The sequence below is a fragment of the Canis lupus genome, chromosome 3 (genome assembly GCF_003254725.2).
Source record: "Canis lupus dingo isolate Sandy chromosome 3, ASM325472v2, whole genome shotgun sequence".
NCBI classification, from domain to species: Eukaryota; Metazoa; Chordata; class Mammalia; order Carnivora; family Canidae; genus Canis; species Canis lupus.
Genome location: NC_064245.1, coordinates 29,513,384 through 29,528,175, shown reverse-complemented (window position 1 = coordinate 29,528,175; position 14,792 = coordinate 29,513,384). Strand labels below are relative to the sequence as shown.

The 14,792-nt window shown below is 44.3% G+C and overlaps 1 protein-coding gene across 8 annotated transcripts in view; it reads left to right on the top strand.

Moving 5' to 3' along the window:
• Positions 1 to 14,792, top strand: part of AGGF1 (angiogenic factor with G-patch and FHA domains 1) — a 117,820-nt gene that overhangs the window by 58,353 nt on the left and 44,675 nt on the right. For 4 of the 8 annotated variants that reach the window (XR_004814303.2, XR_007409774.1, XR_004814302.2 and 1 more), the window contains one exon: positions 12,682 to 12,850. The exons of the other annotated variants lie outside the window; for them this stretch is intronic. The gene's annotated coding sequence lies outside the window, so the exon portion shown is untranslated. The remainder of the gene's footprint in view (positions 1 to 12,681; positions 12,851 to 14,792) is intronic. 8 annotated transcript variants of the gene reach the window in all.

The following is a 14,792-nucleotide window of genomic DNA, read 5'->3' as shown; positions in this document are numbered from 1 at the left end:
CCTCCTTCCGCTCCCCACCCCCTGGGGCTGGTCCCCATGCCCCCACCCCATCCCCCCATCCCCCATCCCCCATGGCCCAGGCCGGTGTGCGCGGCCTGACCCGCCCCGGCCCGCCCGGCCTCCCGCGAGCGCGCACTCACCGCGGCGCCCCCGGAGCGTGGCGGCGGCCGGGAGGCGGGCCGGGGGGCGGGCCGGGGGGCGGGGCGGGGGGTCGCCGGTCCCCGCGGGGGCCTAGCGGACCTACCGTCCCGAGCGGAGCCCCGGGCGCGCGCCTCCCTTAAGTTCCCGCGTCCGCGGAGAGCCGGGGAGGGCCGCGCGGGCGGACTGCGCTTGCCGGGGGCCGGCACTGGCGCAGCGCTTTAGCGCCTTTTAAAAATGCGTGTTTTTAGTTTAACTGCGGCAGGAACCGGCCGAGGCCGCGAGGCCGCGAGTCCCGGGCTGCAGGCTCCGCGCGCGACCGTGCGGGGCCGAAGGAGGCTGTTCCGGGAGGGCGCGGCCGCCCACCGCCAGCCGGGAGGGAGGGAGGGAGCCCCGGGCTGCACACACCCCGCGGGCTGGCTCCGCGCTGCCCCCGCGCGGGCGAGCGACTCGCCGGTCGGGGCCGCGTTAGGGCCCTGGCGCTCCGCGGCGCGCGCTCGACGCCCCCCGCCCCGCACACCCCGCGCTGCCCACGTGCCAGCGGCCAAAGCAAACCGCGGGGCGACGCTTGCGGCCCGCGGGGCCAGAGAGTGTGCTCTCCGAAAGAGCCTTGCGAGGCACAGGACCGTGGGCGCAGATTGCGACATCCTCCTAAAAGGAGGACGGGGAATCCCTGATTCCGATGTTACAAACCACTTTACATCCTTTGGTTCAAGCAATTTTTCTTCAATCTCATTTTTTTTCTATAAATCTGATTGAAAAGAACAGCAACTTGTATAAATGACTCTGGTTCAGTTACCTCCTATTCATGGCTTAATTCATAAAAAAAATTTTTTTTTTAAGATTATTTATTTATTTGAGAGCAAGAGCAAGTGCATCAGGAAGGACGAGGAACAGGGAGAAGCAGACTCCCGGCTGAGCAGGGAGCCCTATGCTGGGCTCAATCCCAGGGCCCTGGGGTCATGACCTGAGCCAAAGGCAGACGTTTAGCTGGCTAAGCTACCTAGGTGCCTCATAATGAAATTTTTAAGGATTATTGTATTTTTAAAGATTACCATATCTGGCAATCCTTTATTTGCTTTGAGTATTTAAAAAATCTGTTTGGCTTTAGACTGACCATGTAATGAGATACACGATATTTTCATTAGTTCACAGAACAGTTTTTAATAAGTGCTGGTTATGGGGATCCCTGGGTGGCTCAGCGGTTTGATGCCTGCCTTGGGCCCAGGGCGCGATCCTGGAGACCCGGGATCGAGTCCCGCGTCGGGCTCCCTGCACGGAGCCTGCTTCTCCCTCTGCCTGTGTCTCTGCCTCTCTTCTCTCTCTATGTCTGTCATGGATGAATGAATAAAGAAATAAATCTTTTTTTAAAAAAGTGCTGGTTATGAGCAAAAGCACTATTCTAAACCTGAGCAGGAGTCTGGCGATTGGAGAAATCATTCCTGCCCTCAAGAAGATTACACCTCAGTGAGATAGTAAGACAAACGCAACACCAAGAAGAAAGTGAAAAATGATATAAGAGGAAACATTCAAGTGCCACACTAATTTGAAAACAGCTACAGTTTTTTAAGACTGGCAACATTAAAAAAAAAAAAAAAAAAAAAAAAGACTGGCAACATTTAAGCCAGACTTGAAAAAGTGTAGGGTTTCGACTCCTGGAATTACATGTTTGTTATCCTAGCAAGATGTGTTTTGGATGTATTTTCGAATCCAGAGAAATGGAGCCTTTTTTGCGTTTGATTCAATGCTTAAATTTTCTTATAATCTAAAATATCTTTCTTGTAGTTTTAAATGAAATTTTAAATGAATTATAAAATATATCTTAAATATCTAATAACTCTTCTTTGTCCTACATTCTGTGTTCAAGTTTCAGCAAGAAAAATGCTCGTCAGTTCTTGCTTTAGTAGTGGCAGTTCCCCTAACTTTCGTCATGCATTTAACAATAAAAAACTAACATTTAGTTTTCATCTGAAGACCTCATTTCTATCCCCAACTCTGGAAGTTAGCAAAGCATAAAGACCTGCATTTCATTGGTAACACAGAATATTTACTCCCCAGATGCTTGCCAAAGATTGTAGCCTTGAAATCTGCTGTCTGACCTTACAGAAAACCCATCATAAGAAAGCTGTTTATGGAGATTACCTCAAAGACATAAAATTATAGGGCTGTGTACTTGCATCATACTCTTTTGGTACATTCTGTATGTGCATTTGGTCTGTAGCTCCTTGTGACACTTTCGTCTGGTTTTGGTGTCAGATAATACTGGCCTCATAAAATGAGTTGAAAAGTATCCCTTCCTCTTCTCTTTTTCTGGAAGAGTTTGTGAAGAATTCTTGTTCTTTTTAAATGTTTGGATAGACTTCTACAGTGAAGCCATCTGGGCCTGAGCTTTATGAATAGTTTTTTATTACTAATTCAATCTTTTCATTTGTTACAGATCTATTCAGATCATCTCTTCCTTTTTTTTTTTTTTTTTTTTTTTAGATTTTATTTATTTTTTCATGAGAGACACACAGAGAGAGGCAGAAACTTAGGTAGAGGGAGAGGCAGGCTCCATGCAGGGAGCCCGATATGGGACTCGACCTGGGGGATCACACTCTGAGCCAAAGGCAGACACTCAACTGCTGAGCTACCCAGACGTCCCTCCTTTAAAAAAAAAAAAAATTATTTATATGAGAGAGAGAGAGAGAGAGCATAAGTGGTGAGAGCAGCAGAGGGAGAGGGAGAGGGAAAAGCAAGCTCCCCACAGAGTAGGGAAGCAGACATGAGGCTGGATTGCAGAACCCCAGGATCATGAAGGCAGACAATTAATTGACTGAACCACCCATGCACCCCTCACCTCTTCCTTCTTCATTCAGCCTTGATAGTTCATATCTTTCTAGGAGTTTGTCCATTTCATCCAAGTTATCTAATGTGTTGGTATACAGTTGTACCCAGTATTCCTTTATGGTTCTTTTTATTTCTCTAAGGTTGGTAGTGATGTGTCGTTTTTCATTTCTGATTCCTAGATATGCACCTGGTAGGAAATAGCAGGAATGGACAATGGGTGGGGAAGATTAGCTGGAAAAGTATTCTCAGAATTACTCTTTTGGGAGGGGATGGGAGCAGTGGTTAGCAGCTGCCTACAACCTACAACGTAGCTGACCTAGAGAAAAGTGGAAGGTGGTTTAAAGAGTTGAGGATTGGGAGAAGGGAATGATCTAGCTACCTTTAAAACAAAAATTTATTTATTTATTTATTTCCAGGGTAGTTAACATACAGTGTTATATTAGTTTCAGGTTTACAGTATAGCGATTCAGTAATTCTGTACATGACTCAGTGCTCATTGTAAGTGTACTCTATCTCCATCACCTATTTCACCCACCCCCACCCCCCACTTCCCCTTTGGTAACCCTCAGTTTGTTTTCTATAGTTAAGAGTCTAATTTTTGGTTTGTCTCTTTTTTCTTTGTTTTCTTTCTTAAATTCTACATGTGAGTGAAATCACATGGTATTTGTCTTTCTCTGACTTATTTCACTTACCATAATACTCTAGTTCTATCCATGTTGTTGCAAGTGGCAAGATTTCAGTCTGATCTAGCTACTTGTAATACCCATATTAAAAGACACGATATGGATCCAGGTTTTGTGTATAGCTTATACAGTGTTGAGAACCCATGTATTCTAGTTACTGGGGACACAGACCCATAAATCATGCAGTTTGCTCTAGAGAACAGTGCCCTAACCCTACAGATATCATTCCCCAAATGGCACCTTAGGTGACAATTTAATAGGCTGTTCTAATGGTGTATCAGGCTAGCTCCTTCTAGATGTACATATTTAATAGGATCAGACAAAGCTACTGAATAAACATTTCCCCTTTCATCTGTTCCTCATCTTAATCCATTACAGGTGAGAATCTTTATTCTACCATTACAGCACACCAAGGGTTATCATCACTCCCTTACCAGTAGAAATGGAGTCCTTGTTACTATCAGATAGCTAAAAAATCTGGTTCCAGAACCCCATCCCGAGGTTTGGAGCTTCAGACATTCTAAGCTTCTACTTTCTGGGGCCACTCTGGTATCTACTTTCTTAGCTGCACCCCCTCCCCCCAAGTGCAGTGACTGAGGCAAGAACAGAAGGCAGGCACTCTGAGAGGTGACCCCAGGAAGCAGAGCTGGGGCAGCAGGGCGGGTAAGAAAGTAATGCATGCCAAAATGAAGAGGCTTAATTGGTTAACTATGAATATGTGTCTTTCGGATAATGTCTTCATTTTATATTTGTCATTACAATTATAACAAAAGTTATTCCTGCAGAGTGGACTATTTTCAATCCTTACCTCTTGACTTTTTCAGACCCAACTTCCTTATTTTTTTAGCTTTCTCATTTTGCCATGTACTGTCAGAAAACATGTTAACGTAGACTTTATGCTTATTTCATTGGATGGCTTTTTGCTTGAAGACTTAGGTAATTATTTAAATATATCTTGGAAACCCTGCATTTTCACTATAAATACACATAAATGCACATTTCTTTTTGCTTGAAACATAGTGACCTAAGCTTGAAGTTTATCCTGGAGGAAGTTTTAAGCCAGACAGTTAATAGATTTAGATTTTAAGTATACGGCTTTGGGGACATAGCGGGGAGGTGTTTGAATAAAATGTACAGGAGACCGGTAGGCCAGTCGGACGACTGCAATATTGTGGGCCAAAGCTGAGATTCATCATGCTCACTACGTAGCAGAAAGTAATAAATGAGAATGGATGGATGACAGATTAGTACTAAGTAGCTCTCCCGCGGTCTGTAGTTCTCCCTTTTCCCTGATACCCGTTACCTGCCCTGGTGCTCTCCAGGACGCTGAGCTGCTGCTCCGTCCTCAGCCATGTAGCCATCTCTAGAAAGTAGAGCTCCCAGGGGTGCCGTTTCCATGTCACCCGAATGAAAAGAAAGCCCTGGTAGCAGCCACTTCTATGGGAACACTCAGAGAGAGGCATTAGACATTGATTTCCATTTCTCAGAACTATGGGGAAGAAGTAGTACAAGGATTTGTCTCAGAATTTCAGTACCTTTTCAGAATCCATCAGGTCTCCATCCTGTTTTCTGTTGCTTTACGTGCACCCCTTCACCATGGACCACTCCTTGCCCTTGACTATGGGAGGCTTGCAGGTCCTACTTGCTACCGTCTTACCTTTTTCTTCTTTTAGAGTTGTAAAATTCCTTGTAAAGGCCCATGTACACTTTCTGGCTGCTTCACATGGCCCCACACTTGCAGTTTCTGTTAACAAACATTCAGTTGCATGGACAGTCAAGTCCACCTGTGTGCCGTGAGACACATTAAGGAATGTGCATATCTAAAGTAAGGACTACTTTATGGTTTGTTTTTTTACCACTTTCTTTTTTTAATGATTTTATTCATTCAGGAGAGACAGAGAGACAGAGAGAGACAGAGAGAGAGAGGCAGAGATACAGGAATGGAGAAGCAGGCTCCATGTGGGGAGCCCGATACAGGACTCGATCCTGATCCCGGACTCTAGGATCACACCCTGAGCCCAAGGCAGACACTCAACCGCTGAGCCGCTCAGGTGCCCTGGCCTTCCTAGTCTTACACAGAGTCCCTTGAGGGTTATACTCAGAAAGTGATCTGTTGGGTGCTGCTTCTCTGGCCACTTGCTCAAAGTGCTGGCAGGGGTGGGGTGGTGATGTGGACTGCTTGTTTAAATCACCTGTATGCTGGTTAGAGTGAACATCTGGAGGCTTATCTCACCACAACTCCAGGGGTCCGTGTCCCCAGCTGTGGTCAGAGTTGATATGACCTGACCCTGGTGTCAGACACTCCACACAAGTTTCAGAAGTCCTTGCCAATTCCTTTTGCCAAGTGAAAAAGACAAACTTGCACAAAAGAGCTGGTTTGGCTATTTTCTGAGATAATAATAAAGAATAACAACAACAAGGAACCTTTGATTTTCTTTTGTGTCTATTTTGCAATAGGAAAAGAAAACCATTGCATGTGTAGATTCTAAGAGCTAGGTTTAATCATCCTATCCTTGGAGAGACTGGATGAAAATGCTGTGGCCCATTGGCTTTGGCTCTCGCTGCTTGGAAAGATCCATCCTGCCTGGATTTGTGAATGATTTAGTTAATCCAGAACCTTCCTCTCTATGCACCAAACTTTATTCTCATTCCTCGAGTCACTAGTCCTATGAGGATTTTAAAAAATTATTTATTTATTCATGAGAGACACAGAGAAAGAGGCAGAGACACAGGCAGAGGGAGAAGCAGGCTCCTTGCAGGGAGCCCGACGTGGGACTCGATACTGGGACTCCAGGGTCACTCCCTGAGCCAAAGGCAGACGCTCAACTGCTGAGCCACCCAGGTGTCCCTCCTATGAAGATTTCTTAGACTATCCAGCTTGTAAGGATCTCTCTCATCTAACTTTCTCCTGTCCTCCAGTTGGTATCTTGCATGTAAACATTCACATTGTTTTTTAGAAGCTAACCTTGCCTTCACAGCTCAACTACAGCTGACCCTTGAACAACACAGGAGTTGGGGCATCGACCACCCCCCACCACCAATGGGAGTCAAGAATCTGCATATAACTTGACTTAGTCAAAACTAACTACTAACAGCTTGCTGAAAATCAGAGCCTCACCAATGACATAAACAGTCAACTGACACGTATTTTGTAGTTTATGTTTATTATATACTATATTCTTTCAAAAAAGTAAGCTAGAGAAAAAATATTAAGAAAAATCACAAGGAAAAGAAGTGCATTTACAGTGCTGTATTGATTTTTAAAAATCCATATATAAATGAACCTGCGTGATACAAACTGTGTTGTTCAAGGGTCAACTGTATGATGATCTCCGTGGCAGGAATTGGATCGCATATTTTATATATTCCCTCCATAAAATCTAACACAGTGCTAGACAAGTAGTAGGTTTCAGTAAGTACTCGGAGGAGCTGAAAATTCAAAGCCTATACTATACCACTTATTTGAGGTAGTCAGTATCAAGTTCATAAAGACAGGAAGTGAAAGGAGATTGCCTGGGGCTGGGGGTGGGGATGGGAGTTGATGTTTAATGGGCATAGAGTTTCAGTTTAGGTGAAAAAGTTCTGGAGATGGATGGTGGTAATGGTTGCACAGCAATGTGAATGTACTTAATGCCACCGAAGTGTACACTTTAAAGGGTTAACATAGAGGAGCGCCTGGGTGGCTTAGTCATTTAATCATCCGACTCTTGATTTTGGCTCAGGTGGTGATCTCAGGGCTGTGAGATCGAGCCCCATGTCTGGCTCCATTTGCTAGAGATTCTCTCACTCTCCCCCTCTCCCCCACCCCTCCCCCTGCTCACTCTCTCTGTAAAATAAATAAATAAAATCTTTGAAAATAAATAGGTAAAAGGGTTAAATGTTAAGTTTTATGTATATTTCACCACAGTAGGAAAAAATACTTTTAAAAAGGCCCGTTCTGTAGAAACCTGAGGCTCTTCCTTAGTTCTCCCCTCAGCTCCCTCCCTGGTGTCTATCTGTAGGATCAATACTGTGTGTGAATGAAATTTCCAGTTTGATGGGCTTTCTGGGTCAACTCTAGACACTGGGTTCAGCTTCCCATTTGGTAGCTCCCTGTTTTTTTAAAACAAAGGAGAATGTTACCAGGCTTTTGGTTTAGGTTTGTTTTTGTAGTTCATGCCTATGCAAGAATGGTTAGCAGGAGTCCACATCTAGACCGTGCAGTGTTACGGCTGCCCTCAGAGTGAGGGCAGAAGGCTAGTGATGGTGTGAGTGTGGGTAAGTTACTAAGATCTCAAAATATTCAGCATCCAATTTTGTTTGGTTTGTGTGTCTGTAACAGGGGGCTGATAATAGTAGCTTCCTTGCCCTGTGAGGTTGTTGGGAGGGTTACACGATAGGAATGGCCTGAAATGCCCCCCAGGACACTTGAGGCAGAATAGAAGCTGCAAAGTATGGTTACTTGTTTATAAATGGCGGCCAAGAATGCTTTGATTTTGTAACTTTAGCTTGGATTTGAGAAGAATGAAAGTAGACCACAGGTGCCTTATAGACCACCTTGTGTTTGTGATATAGTGCCTTGTCTTTGATGTGTGATCCCATATGGAACCAAATCCCTGGAGGACACCTGGTTGGTGGCTGGGGTGCATCCCCACTCAAAGAGGAAAAGCCTGAGGGCTATTTCTCTCACAGCAACTTTCCCGTCTCAGCCAAAAACACAGCTGCCAGCAGCACTTGGGCTGTCAGGTCCCCATTTGTGCTCTTTCTTTAATGGAACTGTGAAGAATCTTGGGACAGGGCATGTTGAGATCCAGCTCAGCCAGCTTTCTCTCCTGTATGGTCAGGTGGATGGATTTGGCCACTGTTGCTTGACTCAGAATGGGGGAAGGAGTTTCCCCAGTGAAGAGGACTTCGGTCCCCTGATTAAAAGGAGTGTTGGCCCAAGAAAAATGAGGTGTCCACCCCACACTGAGCTTCATGCTCTGGGCAAGAGCAAAGAAAAATCAGCCAGGAGCCCCATCCCTAGGATCTTGTTCCTTAATGACTAATGACCTATATGCCATGATAATCTGTTTACAAAGAACAGTTGCAGTATGTTTGTTCTTTTCAAAAGGAGTTGAATGCATTGATCTTAAGGGTTTTCAAGTTAGCATATAAAATCATTTGACTTTGGTTTAATATGGAAGCCTTATCAAGTTGTGAAAATGAAAATACTTCATGAAAAAATACTTGAGGGGTAGCCCTGGTAGCACAGCGGTTTAGCGCCGCCTGCAGCCCGGGGTGTGATCCTGGAGACCCTGAATCGAGTCCCACGTCGGGCTCTCTGCATGGAGCCTGCTTCTCCCTCTGCCTGTGTCTCTGCCTCTCTCTCTCTGTCTCTATGAGTAAATAAATAAAATCTTTAAAAAAAAAGAAAAAGAAAAAGAAAAAATACTTGAAATAAGCTCAAGGCCCCATTTGATTTGCACTTCCAAACAGAGGCTACTTTTACATTCCTGATATACAGTAAGTATTTTCCTCATGACTCAATAGGATGGGATATTTTTCTCCTTTCTTCAGATAGTTCTTAATTTGAATGCGACACAGAGTTCCATTTTCCCCTTAAATTACATATTTCCACAGGAATAGCCAGACTGCTGTGTGACTCTCCAAAGTACTTCTGTATTTGAATCACAGAGAAAATGACTTAATGTGAGTCTGAACTTGGGGTGCCCTTGATGTAGCTTGGAGCAGGGAGGAGAACAGGACTCTGTGTTCCTGGCCTAGGTCCTGTTTGTTCAGAACACTGTCCTCTGGGCCTGCCCCCAACCGTGTGCACTTGGGGCAGCGTGGTAAGGGGAAGGACGGTCGTGACGATCAAAAGCAGAGCTAGCTCACAAGCAAAGCAGTACGGGGCTTCAGAACACAGGCTTTGACATCGTGCTGCTTGGGTTCAGCCCTGCCATGTAGTAGCTCTGAGAGCTTGGAACAGGTTCTTAGCTTCTCTACTTCCTTTGCCTTTTCCTCTTTGAACTGGCATAACAGAAGGAGTCAGGCTTAGGGTTATGACAAGAATTGAATAGGATAGCAGGTTGAACACTCACCACTGTGTGCAGCCTGGCATGAGTCATCAATAAACCATGATGGGTGTCCCTGAATGAGTTGTAAACAGGACAAGGGGATATCCTGTTCCTTATACCCCACTTCCCCTCCTTCCTGAGACCAGGTGAGCTCCCCTACTTGGGAGAAGGTGCCCTTCATTCCCTTGAAAAAGTTAAGTGGGATCTGAGGGTAAGGGGAGCACAGAAGGCCCGCCAGCCTGCACCTGGTCCAGGCCCCATGTTGGGGTTCATGTAGGGCTAGTCCTCTCCATGTTAGGAGACTACATGATGGCCTGGGAGCCAGGTACATATTTGCCCCGAGGGGCCTCAGTATAGTAGATGCTCCTTAGGTGACAATGGACAGCTAGATCAGCATTTAGGAATTTGTTTTTTATTGTTGTTTTTTAAAATGAATTTTACAGTACAATTTATGTACAATAAAATGTTACCATTTTATTTTTTTTACTTATTTGACAGAGAAGGAGAGCACAAGTAGGCAGAATGACACGCATAGGAGAGAGAGAAGCAGACTCCCCACTGAGCAGGGAGCCTGATATGGAGCTTGATCCAAGGACCCTGGGATCGTGACCCAACCTGAAAGCAGACACTTAACTGATTGAACCACCCAGGCACCCCAATGCTACCATTTTTAAAATTTATTTATTTATTTAAAAAGGTTTTATTTATTTATTCATGAGAGACACAGAGAGAGATGCAGAGACACAGGCAGAGGGAAAAGCAGGCTCCCTGCGGGGACCCCAATGAGGGGCTTGCTCCCAGGACCCCGGGATCACAACCTGAGCCAAAGGCAGACGCTCAACCACTGAGCCACCCACATGCCCCTCCCCAAGTGTTTATTGGTCATTAATATATCTTGTTTCATGAAGTGTGTTTTCAAAAATTTTGCCTATATTTAATTGATTTCTGTCTTCATAGTTGAATTGTACTAGTTTATTTTGTATTCTTCATACAAGTTCTTTGTCAGATGTATGTATTGCAGATATTTTCTCCCATTCTGTAGGTAAAATAGAGTGTTGTGACTGATAGAACAAATTTTAAGGTGACATTCATCACGTGGAATCCATGTCCTGAATGAAAGGTTAGGGAAACAATAGGTTTCTAATGAGAAAGTCAAATTTAATTAATTGTCCTCTGATAAGTAGATTTCACTTTGGGGTTTGGCCCTTGACGTTTAATAGCTAATTATAAGGACTGCCTATAAATAGGAAGTAATCTGCACCCCCAGTTTCATTTTGGAGATGTCATAATTGCTGTTTGTGGAAGGACAACAAGGCAGATGGAATGGATACTACTCAAAACTTTCTAGGGGCATCCCAAGACAGTGCTCTGAGAGTTGAAGAGTGGATCCCAGTTGTCCACCACAGACTGAGATGGAATCTGTAGTTTCAGAGTACATGCTATGTACTCACTTGCCTTAGAATCATGGAGGTAGCAGAGACTGCCAGATAGCCTCTAGTTTTGCTTTTACCAGAGCATAATGCAGCCAGTTATTTCAGACAGTTCCATCTTGCTCTGTCCTTCCAACTCTATCTCCCATTTAGCTAATCCCCTTCAGTAATTCGGTAACAGAGTTCCTGTAATTTACCATACCAAGAGCATTGCCAGGATTCAGTATCCATTCATGACTTAGCCATCTTGGAACAGAAGGAAATTCCCTTAACCTAAAGGGCTTCTACAAAAACCTCGTAGCTAACATCATACTGAATGGTGCCCAACTGAATGCTTTTTCCTTAATACTGAGAAAATCAGTTTGGCTGCAGAATGTTGAATAGATTGTAAAGAGGTGGGCAAAAGTCAGGGAATATAATGCCATCCAAGAGATTATTGCAGTAGGTCAGGCAAAGCTGAAAGCTTAGACTTGAATGGCAGCCAGAGAAGTGAGAGGCAGACTGGGCAGTGCTAACTCATGGATTGGATATGCGGAGTAAAGAAGTGTTCCAAGGGTAACTCCTTGGTATAGACTCACTCACCTGGACGGATGGTGCTGCCATTCCTTGAGCGGGAAAATCAGGAAGATGGGAAATGTCCATTTTCTGCTGCAGAGACCCTACCCTCTATGCCATGGCCCCTCAAAGTCAGCTAGAGGAATGTGCTCTCTGTGGAAGAGATGTGTATTCAGAAGGGGAGTGAGATATTTTCAACATATGAAAATATATTGAAATACATAGACATCCCTGACTACACATGAACATTGAAGGAGAAACACGGGTCTTATGAAATAAATTGTTGGGAAGATGTGCCAATTCTGAAATACTGGAGAAGTGAGAATGATATATTTGAAGATGCGTTGTAAGTGTAAAATGGTGCACCTGTTTTGGAGAGGTCTGACAGTTTGTTATAAAATAAAACACAGCATCTCTGTGGCCAAGCAGTTCCTTTCCTAGATATTTACTCAGTGCAAATATCTGCATACAAACAGCCTTGTATAAGAATGTTCATAGCAGCATTATTTATAATAGTCAAAAACTAGAAATGGCCCACTTACAGAATGGATAAGTAAACTGGTATGTTGATGCTGTGGGGTAGCGCTCAGCAGTAAAAAGGAAGACTGTTGCTACAACATATGAATAAGTATTAGACTATGTTGGGTGAAAGAAATACTGTATGTTTCCATTTACACAAGAGTACTATATGTTTCCATTTGTATGAAGTTCTAGAACAGATAAAACTAATCTACAATGAAGAAAAATCAAAACAGTAGTTTGTGTATGTGTTTAAACGGGGATTGACAGAAAATGGGCATGAGGGAGTGCTATATATCTTCAGAGGGTTTGGGTTACACAGGTAAATTTATTTTTCAAAAATTATTTTATGGTGCACTTAAAATTTTTGCATTTCATTGAATGTAAACTTTGCCTTAAAAGAAAAAAATTATCAAAAGATATTGGATTCTAGTCAGTGATATTCACGTTGGAGTATTTATTTATTTAAATATTTATTTATTTATTCAGGAGAGACACAGAGAGAGAGGGGCAGAGACACAGGCAAAGGAAGAAGCAGGCTCCATGCAGGGAGCCCCATGTGGGACTCCATCCCAGGACCCCAGGATCACGCCCTGAGCTGAAAGCAGACGCTCAACCGCTGAGCCACCCAGGTGTCCCCACGCTGAAGTATTTAGAGGTGAATTATAGTATTGCCTGCAAATTACTTTGAAATGCTTTAAAAATAAGATAATGAATAGATGGAGGGATAGATAAATGAGCAGACATGTAATAGAGAGTAAAGTGTTAATTGTACAATCTAGGTAATGGTTACATGGCTTTGGTTGTAAAATTCTTTCAGCTTCTCTTTACATTTGAAAATTTTCATAATAAAGAGTAGGGTAAAAAGAAAAATACAATGTCAAGTTAGGCACAACTGAGCAAGTGGTGTTCAAACCTATTGGAATCTTCTGAGGAGTCTTACAAAATCTACGTCAGAACCTAGCTTGTGGATGATGAAAGGGAAAGCATCTATCTATCATGTGAGTGCTGGAAGGCCTCTTGCCGATGCCCTATACCTTATAGAATTCCCATTGTAGGGGATCCCTGGGTGCCCCAGTGGTTCAGTGCCTGGCTTCGGCCCAGGGCATGATCCTGGAGACCCGGGATCAAGTCCCACGTGGGATCCCTGTGTAGAGCCTGCTTCTCCCTCTGCCTATGTCTCTGCCTCCTTCTCTCTCTCTCTCTCTCTCTCTCTCTCCCTGTGTCTCTTGTGAATAAATAAATAAAAATCTAAAAAAAAAAAAAAAAAGAATTCCCTTTGTAGGTACACAGCATGGCCTAAGGGTGATGCTTCAGCTTGCACCTGTGTACAGCTGAGCTGGTCAAAGCCCGTGCAGAACTGGTCACATGCAGCAACGATAGAGTTAAGAGTCAGACAAGAGGATCTACTGTGCTGCAGAAGAAGGACTGTGTTAGTTGCCCCTTGCTGCATAATGGATTATTACTCTAAAGCTTAGCGTATTCCAACAAACAATTACTATCCACAGTTTCTGTGGTAAGGGATTCAGGATCAGCTTATGGGTGGTCCTGGCTCATGGTCTCCCATGATATTATATCCAGTATTTAAAGCAAGGGCTGCATTTATCTGAAAACTTGATTTAGGGCTGAAAGAACCATTTCCCAGGTGCCTCACAACATGGCTGTTGGCAGGAGGCTTAAGCACCCCCCACTCCGTGGGCCTCATGGTTAAGGGTGACTTGGAATCCATATGACATGGCACCTGGCTTCCCCAGAGAAAGTGATGGAGTGGGAGGCAGAGAGATTTAGAGGGGGCGGGGAGGGTTGTGCAGGCTGGGAATGGGAGTTGGGAGATGGATGTCACATGCCTTTCCTTTAGTCTCAGAGGTCTAGAGACACAGCGTCACTTCCACCGTGTTCTCTTCCTTAGAAGTGAGTCACTAAATATTGTCCACATTTAAGGGGAAGGGAATTAGTTTTCACCTTTTGAAGGAAGGACCATCAGAGCATTTTGAGGACATATTTTTAAATTACAACAGGTTATTTTTTTTAAAGATTTTATTTATTTATTCATGAGACACAGAAAGAGAGAGAGAGAGAGAGAGAGGCAGAGACACAGGCAGAGGGAGAAGCAGGCTCCATGCAGGGAGCCCGACATGGGACTCAATCCCGGGTCTCCAGGATCACGCCCCAGGCGGAAGGCAGGCACTAAACCGCTGAGCCACCCAGGCTGCCCTTGCAACAGGCTTTTAATAGAGTTCAACCTTTTACTTTTTTAGATTTTAGATACTTTATGCTCTGCATTTAGTCCAGACTCTTCTTTGAGGCAATGGCCAGGCCCAGGTGCTACAAAGATTTAATACAGGAAACTTAGTAGAAGTTACCAGCTCTGCTGCTATAACAGGTCCCAAGTCTCTACCCTGCCATCCCCCTTTCCCACTCTGCTCAGGTTTCTCTCACTTTCAGCCCGTTCTTTGACCCATCTAGGCTACTTCCACCACTTCAGACCTTCATCTCTGAGGACTCGGAGGCTTTAGTTGTCTTTGTAGGGCCATGATTGCTGCAAGCGCCCATTTCATCGTCCCCAGTCATAGAATCCTCAGTCGATGTCCCAGTTTATC